The sequence below is a fragment of the Bos taurus genome, chromosome 21, assembly GCF_002263795.3.
Source record: "Bos taurus isolate L1 Dominette 01449 registration number 42190680 breed Hereford chromosome 21, ARS-UCD2.0, whole genome shotgun sequence".
NCBI lineage: Eukaryota > Metazoa > Chordata > Mammalia > Artiodactyla > Bovidae > Bos > Bos taurus.
The window spans coordinates 20,224,019-20,235,018 of NC_037348.1; positions in this window are offsets into that span (position 1 = coordinate 20,224,019).

Genomic DNA, 11,000 nt, shown 5'->3' on the forward strand with positions numbered 1-11,000 from the left:
CCAGATGAAAATGCCAAAGCTGTAGGTTTGAGCACTTTGCTCTACAGTTCAGCAGGTCAGCCAGAGTGGGAGCCCAGGACCAAAGCTCGGGGCTCTGAGACCCAGGACATACCTTCAGGGCCATGGCCTCCTTCCACAGCAACCTGGAGACATGTGTCCTTGGCCTGTCCTCCCAGGAGCCATCACTGGAAGGAGCTGCCATCTGAGAGGACACAGCTCCACCCGGAGGAGGGCAGCTTCAGAGATTAACAGGGAGGAGCCATGGGGTGAGAGCAAGGCTGTGGGGACAAGATGACATGGAAAATAGGAACTGTTCTGAATCCCCTCCCCTGCATTTTGCCTTCCCATGTGACTTTCCTCACTGGGGCGGGGAGACTCCAACCCAGCATTCCAAGGTGGAGTGTCCTGGAGGAACCACAGAATTCCAAAATTGTCATCAGGATGCGAGTCTGGAAATATCTAGAAGTAGTCCTACCTGAGTGAGGATTCTCCTGGCCTGGGAGACTGGTTAGCAGCTTCCAAGCTGGGAAGAAGGGATTGGAAATGAACAAGGATGCTGTGTCTGATTCTGATGTGAAGTCTTTCAGGGCATCCCAGGGAGGGGGTGGGGATGGACGGATGACTGGCCCCCTTTTAAGGGCAGGAGCTGAAAGAGGAGGCACATGCTGAACCCCTAGGAGGGGACAGCCCTGAGAAGGCAACCAGGGCTGGAGTGGGGGCTGGGGTGACAGACTGGGGTTGACTAGGGGGGTGCGGATTCCAGGGTCCCAGTGGCCCTGAGGCAGCCCAGTAGGTGTCTTCTGACCCAGAAGGGATGCAGGCATGGAGCCAACCTTCCCCGTGGAGAAGGGGCCTGGACTGGAACTGAGGAGAACAGGGGCCTGAAGGGGTTTCAGGGCTATGACAGGGACACATGGCCAGAGTGGCAGGGACCCTGGAGACCATGGAATTGCCCAGGTCACCTGCCCAAGACAGTCCCGCCAGCCAGGGCTGCAGTCCTGCGCACACAGGGGCTCCTCCAGGGTCCAGTGTTGGGCGAGTGAGGCCCCTCCCAGCCCGCCCCCTCCTCAGGGACCGCTGCCCTGTTTCCAAAGGACTATTTGCTGAGAGGTGCCGAGGGCTGAAGGGCCAGCACCGTGAGCCCCTGCCAGCTTCCTGCCATCAGGGGCCTTGTCACCTTTGCTGATAATAAACCCTGGGACAAGCTGAGGCTGGAAAGAGAAACAGAGCAAATCTGAGAACCTCCCTGGACTCCCAAAGCTCCTTGAGCCCCATTGCAGGGGAGCCCTGGAGCCTGCTGGCCTCCCAGGGGCACTGCCGGGGTGGAGGATGGGCACTGGCGTGAGGGTTGATGGTGGCATCTGTCCTCAAAGCTGTTCCCAACTTACCTCAACAAAATGACCCTGAAATTTACATCTAAGGCTAAAATACAACTTTAAGTTAAGTTCAGTCGCTCAGTCACGCCGGGCCTCCCTGTCCATCACCAATTCCTGGAGTTCACTCAGACTCATGTCCATCGAGTCAGTGATGCCATCCAGCCATCTCATCCTCTGTTGTCCCCTTCTCTTCCTGCCCCCAATCCCTTCCAGCATCAGGGTCTTTTCCAATGAGTCAACTCTTTGCATGAGGTGGCCAAAGTATTGAAGTTTCAGCTTTAGCATTAGTCCTTCCAAAGAACACCCAGGACTGATCTCCTTTAGAATGGACTGGTTGGATCTCCTTGCAGTCCAAGGGACTCTCAAGAGTCTTCTCCAACACCACAGTTCAAAAGCATCAATTCTTCGGTGCTCAGCTTTCTTCACAGTCCAACTCTCACATCCATACGTGACCACTGGAAAAACCATAGCCTTGACTAGACAGACCTTTGTTGGCAAAGTAATGTCTCTGCTTTTGAATATGCTATCTAGGTTGGTCATAACTTTCCTTCCAAGGAGTAAGCGTCTTTTAATTTCATGGCTGCAATCACCATCTGCAGTGATTTTGGAGCCCAAAAAAATAAAGTCTGCCACTGTTTCCACTGTTTCCCCATCTATTTCCCATGAAGTGATGGGACCAGATGCCATGATCTTTGTTTTCTGAATGTTGAGCTTTAAGCCAACTCTTTCACTCTCCTCTTTCACTTTCATCAAGAGGCTTTTTAGTTCCTCTTCACTTTCTGCCATAAGGATGGTGTCATCTGCATATCTGAGGTTATTGATATTTCTCCCAGCAATCTTGATTACAGCTTGTGCTTCCTCCAGTCCAGCATTTCTCATGATGTACTCTGCATATAAGTTAAATAAGCAGGGTGACAATACACAGCCTTGACGTACTCCTTTTCCTATTTGGAACCAGTCTGTTGTTCCATGTCCAGTTCTAGCTGTTGCTTCCTGACCTGCATATAGGTTTCTCAAGAGGCAGGTCAGGTGGTCTGGTATTCTCATCTCTTTAGATCCACTTAATAGCACAGAGGGAGGACTTGGGCAGGAGAGGCATGGTGGTTCCTTCTGTGTGACCCTGGGTCAGGCCTGTGCCCTCTCTGGGCCTCAGTTCCCCCACCTGGAAAGCAAGAGGTTTGCCTGAGTCTCCACAGCAGCCCCTCCTCCACTCTAATCTATGAGCCTGGACATGGTGCCCCAGAGAGATCACAGCCTGGATGTGGCTGAGCCCTGCCTGCCCATCAGCCAGGCATGTGGACTGGAAGACAAGGAGCCAGGAAGGTCATGGCCGGGACAGAGGAAGGAAGGAGGAGATGCCAGAAGGACAGAGAAGGAAGAGGGAAGATGGACACCAGAGTGACAAGGATAAGACATCTCATAACTGGATGATCCTGTCCATTTACTCATCAGAGCCTCAGGTTCCCCATCTGTGCACTGGGCTTATAACCTACTATATGTCAATTAAATGAATAAAAGCACGTGAAGGGCTCCTTAGAGGGTCTCTGACAGGGCATTCTCAATCCATGTCCCCTACCTGTTCCCCTCCCCGCCCCCCTCACAGAGGACCTGGAAGGCCCTGCCCCACTTGGACATCAGCACATGCAGCTTGATTTGCTGCAGATCAGGGGCTGCAAACCAGCTTGCACTGCAGGTGGACTCTTGATGTGTTCAGTTTCCATCACAGTGTTTTTATGAAGAAATGATGTAGAATCACTAGTATTACTATTTCTTTCCCTAAGGGCTTGGAAGCGGCAGTGTTTTAATTTCACATGAAAATTCAGACTCCCAGCTCCTTTGGAAGCCTCAGGAGGTCTAGTGTCACCGGGCTGTGTCCTTGAGGGGCTGGTGGGGGCGCTGGAGCTGATGTGGCTATGCTCTCTATATTGTTTTCCATTCATATCTTCGTGTAGTTTTCTATATTTCTCTTATTCTCCCATATAATTGACATAAAGCAAGTCTATGATCATCTCGCATGTCCTGATTTCTTCTCTTGGGCATGACCAGCTTCCTGCCTGCTCACAGGAACGTCCACCCCTCCATCCAGGGAGCATCTGTGTCCTCAACCTCATGTACAATCTTCAGCACATTTCACATGTTCTGAAATATGTAGACATGTGTGTACATAAATGCACATGTTTGTAGGGCATATCTGTATTTTTTTTCCATTTTATACACATGAGAGTGTGTCATGCACAGAGCCTCCTTCTTTTCTACCCTGGCAGGTGCAGCTGGTCCTCTCCAAGGGCCCTAGTCCTCTCCAGGGACCCTAGTCCTCTCCATCCCCTTTACTTATTTCCTTCCCCCCTGGCTCCTGTGGGTGTTTGGACTGACTCCCCTTCTCCAGATCAGTGGACCGTCCCCTGTGAGTCTCAGACACTGGGGGACACAGGAAATAACAAGGGGACCTGGGATCCAAGTGACTACCATGCTCTAGAGTAGGTCAGCTAGCTTTTCTGGTAATTTATAAAAATATGAGAGACTATATTTTCCAATTTTTTATTTATTTTTATTTCTTAGAGCTGTTGCATAAGGTTACCATGAGCTTGGTGGTTTAATACAAGAGATATTTATTCTCTCACAGTTCTGGGAGGTCAGAAGTCTGAAATCAAGGTGCCAGCAGAGCTGTGCTGCCTGTGATGCTCCACGAGGGTCCGTCCTTGCCTCCTTTAGCTTCTGGAGACCCCTTATCTTGTAGTGCCCCCCCCACCACCTCTCAACTCTGTGTGGGTAAATCTCTGCGTCCTTTCTCTCGTAAAGACACCAGTCACTGGACTGTGGTCCTACCCTCCATCCAGGATGATTTCCATCCCCAAATCTTTAATTCAGTATGTTTGCATCACCATGCTTCTATATAAGGCCACGTTCTGAGGTTCTGAGTAGACATGAGTTTCAGGAGGACCCTCTTCAACCCATTACAGTTCTCTCTCCTATCTTCCTGTCTTTTTTTTCACGGTGTCTTTTTCTAATGTGTTTATCATTAGTGTATTTGTTTATCAAAGTGTATTGGTTTGCTGAGTATTTCATATTGGTGTGTATTCACTGGAGTTCCTGGGACTCACAGCAGGTTGATCCCTCACATACTTTGTCATTAAACTGTGAGCCCCCTTTTACAGGACTCGCTTTTCTGGGAGGGTCCTGACACCTTTGTTGGAAGCTTCACCCAGAATAACTGCATTTGCTTCTGCTCAGGACCCTCCAGGCCAAACACCTGCTGGGTGCCAATTGTGTTAATTTCCAGGTTGGCATTGTTTGACCTCAGAGGTCATGTATATTTGGGCCCGTTTCACTGGAAATGAAGACTTAGATTTTGCTTCTCTTGTGGAGACTTAAAAAAAAATCCAAAACTCCTGTCAAGGTGGGTATTAGCCTTGACCTTTCCTCTTGCTGAAGGGCATGGTTTTCCTTGCCTACTCTACCTCTGAGGTTGCGAACAATGTGGTCCTAGCTTTAGGGAAGTGTCTCAGCTCCAACTCGTTACTTTCTGCCACCCCAAACCTCATTCCTGACCCAAGTGGGCATATAGACCAGCCTCCAGTTGGCCAGGGTCAATTCTCTCTTCTCCCTCCTCCCACACACAAGCAGCAGTCACATCCAATCTGCCACTGAAACTTCATGAGATCCTTGAGCAAATCATATAACTGAAAAGTCTTCCTCACTTCTTTGCTTTGTTAACCTTTTTATATGTCCTTTAAGACTTGACTTTTAATCACCTCCTCCAGGAGGTCTTCCTTGATTCCAACAACTCCATCTCTGATTGCTTCCAGAGTGACACTTCTGTGAAGTAATCTGATGTGGGCAGCTCCTGGGTCTCACGTGAGTACAACAGGTGAGGTGGGAGGAAGGGAGGTGTTGCAGGAGCAGCAGACAGGGCTCAGTGTAGATGGACCTGGACACCAGAGACACAAGTAGGATCTTAGTGATGAGGCCTCGCTGACATTCTCTAAGGAGGGGCTGATCCATCAGAGGCCCACTCTGGAACTGACACTCTGGGTGTAGAAGGAAAATGGGATGGAGGCTGGCCAAGAAGTTGGGTGGCAAGTTTGGAGGCTGATTGTAGAGTCCACATATGGGATGATGGGCCTTGAGCAAAGACATTTCAGGGGTGGAAGGCAGGGGCAGATTTATGAAATATTTGAGAGCAAACATTCAACTGGTCTTGATGAGGGGAGGGGCCAGGATTACTGACACTTGATGCCCCAGGGACAGCTGTAACCTCACCTCTCCCTTCTGCTCTCTTAACATCTCAGGCTCCATCCCAGGTTCTCCCAGCGCCCCGCCCCTCCCTCTGGACACCACCCACTGAGTGTGCTCTGGGAAGGGAGGCTAAGAAAGGGGGAACCAGCCAGAGCATCAGGGAAGCAGCCTGGGCTCCTGCCTCCTTGTTTCCTTGAGGCCCCTCCAGATACACGTGCTGTTCCTCCACCTGCACCTGAGGCCCGGCTCGTGTGCTTCTAGAGGGAGAAAGTTTATTAAGAAATGGCTCTCTGCCCTCAATGCACCAGGAACGATTCTCTGGAGTGATGATCCCCCTGCTCCTCAGCCTCCCATCCTTCCTTTTCTCCCTCCTCCTCCTCCTCTCCCATTGTCTGAAGGTCTCAGGTCCTCAGGACTCCAGCCTCGACCACCTCTTCTCTGTGCACCTTCTAGTCCTTATCCAGCCATCTGACTGGATGTGTTCTAGGCACTGGACAGAGAGCAGAGAATGGAACCAATAGTTTCTTCCCTCACGAATCCTACTTATCTAGATGGATAATATGCAAACCAATATATAATAGCATGTTATCTGGTAATAAATATAATGACAAGGGGAAAACAGGTGAAGAGGCAGTTATTGGAATGTGGGGAGTAGATAAGACTGCTCCATGGATGTGACATTTAAGAAGATGCTGAATGAAGTAAATAGGCTGAATGATGACAACTCCGCAATTCCTGCCTCCAGAGCTAATCTCTACTGAGTATTAGAGTAGAGTTACTTCCTGAATGCTCAGCTACCTCCCGAGTTCTCCCTCTGAATCATGCATGGCACCTCACACTCAACATGTCCAATCCCACCTTTTGAACCTCCCACCCCCAAAACACACTGATCCTTTCTCATCTTTCTCATTCAGTCAATGGCAGCACCTTCACAGATGCTCTTCACAAAATATGTGTGAATCCATCCTCTCTTTCATCTTGAGTCACCACCTGGTCCAGATCCATCCATCCCCTCACTTGCTCTCCTGCCATAAGCTTCCTGCTAATGACTGTTTCCATTCTTTACCTCAATGTCTGCTTTGGAGTGAACTTAACTAAGAAAAGTTTTCAGGCTTCCCTTTGCTCCCTCAGGTGAAACACACATTCCAAAATATCACCTTGAAAGCCCTGCAAGCTCACACCTCTTTCTACCTCTCTTGCCTCTTTGCCTCCCCCGCTCCAGCCACTAAGAACTTCTCCCAATTCCTCTTGGTCATCTCAGGGCCTTTCCACTGACATGTCTACACGTCCCCCAACCCTGAACTGAGACCAGAGCTCAGCCTGGAACATGGCAGTCCTGTGCTCAGTCAATGATACTCTAAGCCTCAGTTTCATCATCCAGAAAATAGAGATAATTAGCACCTGCTTTTAGACATGATGGGCTCTTGATTAGACCTGCAGAGAACATCTCTGGCAACTTCAGCAGAGAACAACTGTACTAGAGAGCTGCTGGGTAGCTTAGAGAATTATTAGGGTGGGACCAGGCTTAGAAATAGGATCAGACGAGGAAGGCAGGAGCTAGGCAGCCAGGGCACAGCCAGGGGAGCTGGGCCAGGCACCATGGCCATTGGAAGCTCACACTGGACGCTATTGCAGGCCTGGATCATGAGGCTGTGAAGTAATATTCATAAGCCCATATTATAAAGTCATATTCATTCAACAAATACTGCTTGTGTCAGCCCAGTTCAGTGCTGGGAATATAGCCATGAGTGAAAGAGGCAAATGCTCTACCTGGTCCATCTACATTGTAGTGTTTATGTTTGAAGCCTCAGGGTTTACTTGAAGCTGAATGTAGAGTTTTGCATTCTATTTTACAATAGGTCATAATATTATACACATAACATATCAGGCCTGTTTCAGCAAAAAAATAACAGCTTCCTACAAATGGACTGGGGACTCTGTCCCCCTGTTTGCTTGATGACGCAGAACCCTGTTTCCTTACATGCCTATAAGGAACAACTTCTTGACACCAAGAACAAAGCTTAAAACAAGCTTGTGGAGAGGGAAGAGGAGAAAGCAGGGGTGCCAGGGTCCTGTGGTGGGGGGCAGAAGTTGAGATGATGGAGGGATCTGGGTCTCTGCCAGCCTCTGCAGGGTCCAGGAACAGAATATTCTGGAATCCCTCCTTCCACCTGAAGCACCAGAAAGAAACACAAGCTCTTTCTTCTTAGGGATTAGCATAAGGAGTGGTCCCAGCCTAGCAGGGAGAGTGTTACTGGGGGCAGTGGTCTGGGCTGATGGGCAGCTGGCCCTGGCTCAGCAGGGACATGGACCACTGCCGTCACCTGGTGGCCTGAGGGATGGCGTGCTGCAGGCAGCAGTGGGCAGCTGGGAGCCCGAGGGACAAGCAGACTGCAGCTGGGACCAGGGGAGTGCCTTCCCTTGGCTGTAGTGCTGAGAGGGTGTCATTTGTCCTAAGGTTTGTCAGGGTCAATGTAGGGAGGGGATGATGCCCAGAGGGAGCCCCACTCTGTGAGCTGCCCAAATGGATGGTTTCTGAGAACTTTGTTGCCTGAGGAAGCTCACTCTTCTTCCAGACAAAGCACTGGAGGGATTTATGGAAACAGATGCTGGTTGGACTGGGGGTGAGAAGATGGGCTTGAATGGAGCTCCCGTCATCACTTCCCAACCCCTGGTCAGAAGCAGATTCAGAAAAGAATCTCACCAGCCCAGCCTGGCTCCAAAAGAGACCTCAGATTACAGCTCACAGGTTCTGTCGGCTGAGAAAGGGGCCCTGAGGACTTGGGCTTCAGCGGGGCTGCAGTGGACACAACAGTTACAAGAGATCACACGTGTTGTGCTCACTGCAGGTCGAGCTCTGCTGTGGATTCATTTGTTCCTCCCAGCTGCCCCTGAACTATGCGCTCTGTGTCCCCATTTTCACAGGCACAGAAAGGTCAACTGGCCAAGATCACACAGATAGGAAGTGGCAGAGCTGGGGTTTGAGCCTAGATACGTGGTTCAAGATCTTAAACTCTCCCTGGATTTGGCATTGTACCTTAGACCCAGGAGGAATGGAGTAGCCATTTCTGCAGCAACAGCACTCTGACTAGGTGACTTATTTCTATTTCATCTTCAGAGATATATTTATTGTCACCTCCATTTTATAGATGTTGAACTGAGGCCCCAAAACTACATTGTATCTTTTGCTCCAGGTTACACAGTTACTCCTTGTCAGAGCCTGGAATTCAAGTCTGGCTTCCTGCAAAACTCAGCATGTACTAGAACCTCAGGAAAGGCTGAGCCCCTTCCCTCTTCTCTTGGGTCCAGGAATAATCTCCGGGTTCCTGTGTGTCCTGGTCTAACTGCAGTGCCCCAAGCAGAGGTCCTGCAGCAGTGCCCTCATCTCAGCCAGACCACTTCCTGTTGACGAGCCAGCCAGACAATGCCAGAGAGAGCGTGGAGACCTTAGACCCTGCCTTCTCAGCTCATCTGCCTCCCCACACCCACCTTGAGACAGGAGACAAACACACAGACAAGGGCCAGGACTGGCGTCCTGCACTGGTTCCCAGGGCAGATAACCAGGTGCCTGATGCCCCGGAGAGAAGAAATCCTCTTCTCTGCACTCAAAGGTAAATTAGGGAAGGCTATCACCGTGATTATTCCAAGAAGCTGCTCCAGAGCCAGAGAATGGGAACATCTGTGCCCCGGGCTCTGTTCTGGATGCGGCTCAAGCCACAGTCTTGGGGAGTGGGGGCATCAGCTGGAGTCACGCTGCCTGGAGGAGGCTCTGGCTGGCCGGCTGAGGAGGGAGCCTCTGGCCACTGCCTCGGGAGACGGAGAGCCCAGGCCAGGCAGGGAGCAAGGGTAGGGCCTGAGGCTTGGGCACCATGGGGCTTCTCCATCAACTGTGTGTGCTAAAGGGCTGGGGGAGTCCTGGTCATAGCAGGTAGGCTTGGGGGCCACAGCTCCCCCTCCCCAGACCTCTGGACCCAAGGCACCTCCCTTCCCTCTGCCTTTGGAGACAGGCTTGTGTGGGCATCTCTCAGCTCCTCCCCCAGACTGTCCATCAGAGTTGCAGGGAACATGGAAACCATCTGCCAACTATCCTTCCCCTGACCCTTCTTCTCCAGTTGGTATAGTTTTCAAACTTAAATTTTATTTTCTTGAAAAGGTAATATATTTACATGGTTCAAAATAAAAATATTCTTTTAAAAGCCATATATTAAGAAACCTCACTTTTACCTGTGGCTCCATCTACTCTCTCTTCCATTCCTCTTCCTGATTAAGACCAGGCATCTTTTCCACTGAACTCATGGAGGTCCTTTCTGTGTTTCTTGAAGCAAACCAATCATCTATAGATATTTTTATTTTTATTGTATTTCTCTTCCTATTATACATTTTAAAATAGCATACTATATGTTTTACTGTTTTTACTTTGTATATTCTGGAGATTTTCCTTATCATTATTTGAGAGCATCCTCATTTTTTTCCAGCTGTTTAGTATTCCTTTTTCTGTCTACACCATAGTTTATTAACCACCACCCTAAAGATAAGCATATGTATCACCTCCAATCTTTCCAATCTTATTTTCAAATGAGATCTTGAGTGGGAGTCTGATTCAAGCCAGATTGCTCTGGTTAGAGAAAATGCAGGGTGGGCCAACACCCTACTTGCAACCCCACCATCTCACTAGAAACCAAGGTCTCCAGAGGACATAGCTTAAAAACCATGATTTTAGCCTAATTTGCCTATTTTATAAACGGGAAACTGGAGCTCAAATCGGTGATAAGATTCATCAATGCTCTTGAGTTATCCTGTTGCAGAACTGAAACCAGAAACCAGATCTCTTGGGCTCTGCTCTCCATGCAACTCATGGTTCATCTCCAGGGAGACCAGATGAGGGCTCTGGGGCTGTTTGACTGGAGGCAGGACCACATGTGACTGTGGACCAAGCTGTGGACCCCAATCTACCTCTTTCTCACTCTGGGTTTCCATTTCCTCTTCTGCCTTATGGGATCAGTCCCTTTGTATTCCCAGCAGAAAAGATCAGGAAAGGTGGGGCTGGGAAGGACCAGGGTCTCTGGCAGATGAGGAAACGGACTCAGCAGCAGTGAGTGCCCTCCTCGGGGGGACGGGGCAGGTTTGTGCAGAATGAGGGTGGACGGGGCAGAATCCCAGCCTGGAGGATGCTGCTACCACACTTGTCACAAGCAGCGTGGGGCCGTGGACGGACAGCCAGCCTGGGGACAGGACACCTGGTCCTGACTCTGACTCTGCCACACGCAGGGCGACTCTGGACACGTCCTGCCCCTCCCTGGGGTCCAGCTGCTCCTCCTCTATGATGAGAGGGTGGGACGAAGCAGAAGACCTTTACACTCTCTTTTGAGCTCCACAGTGAGGGGACTG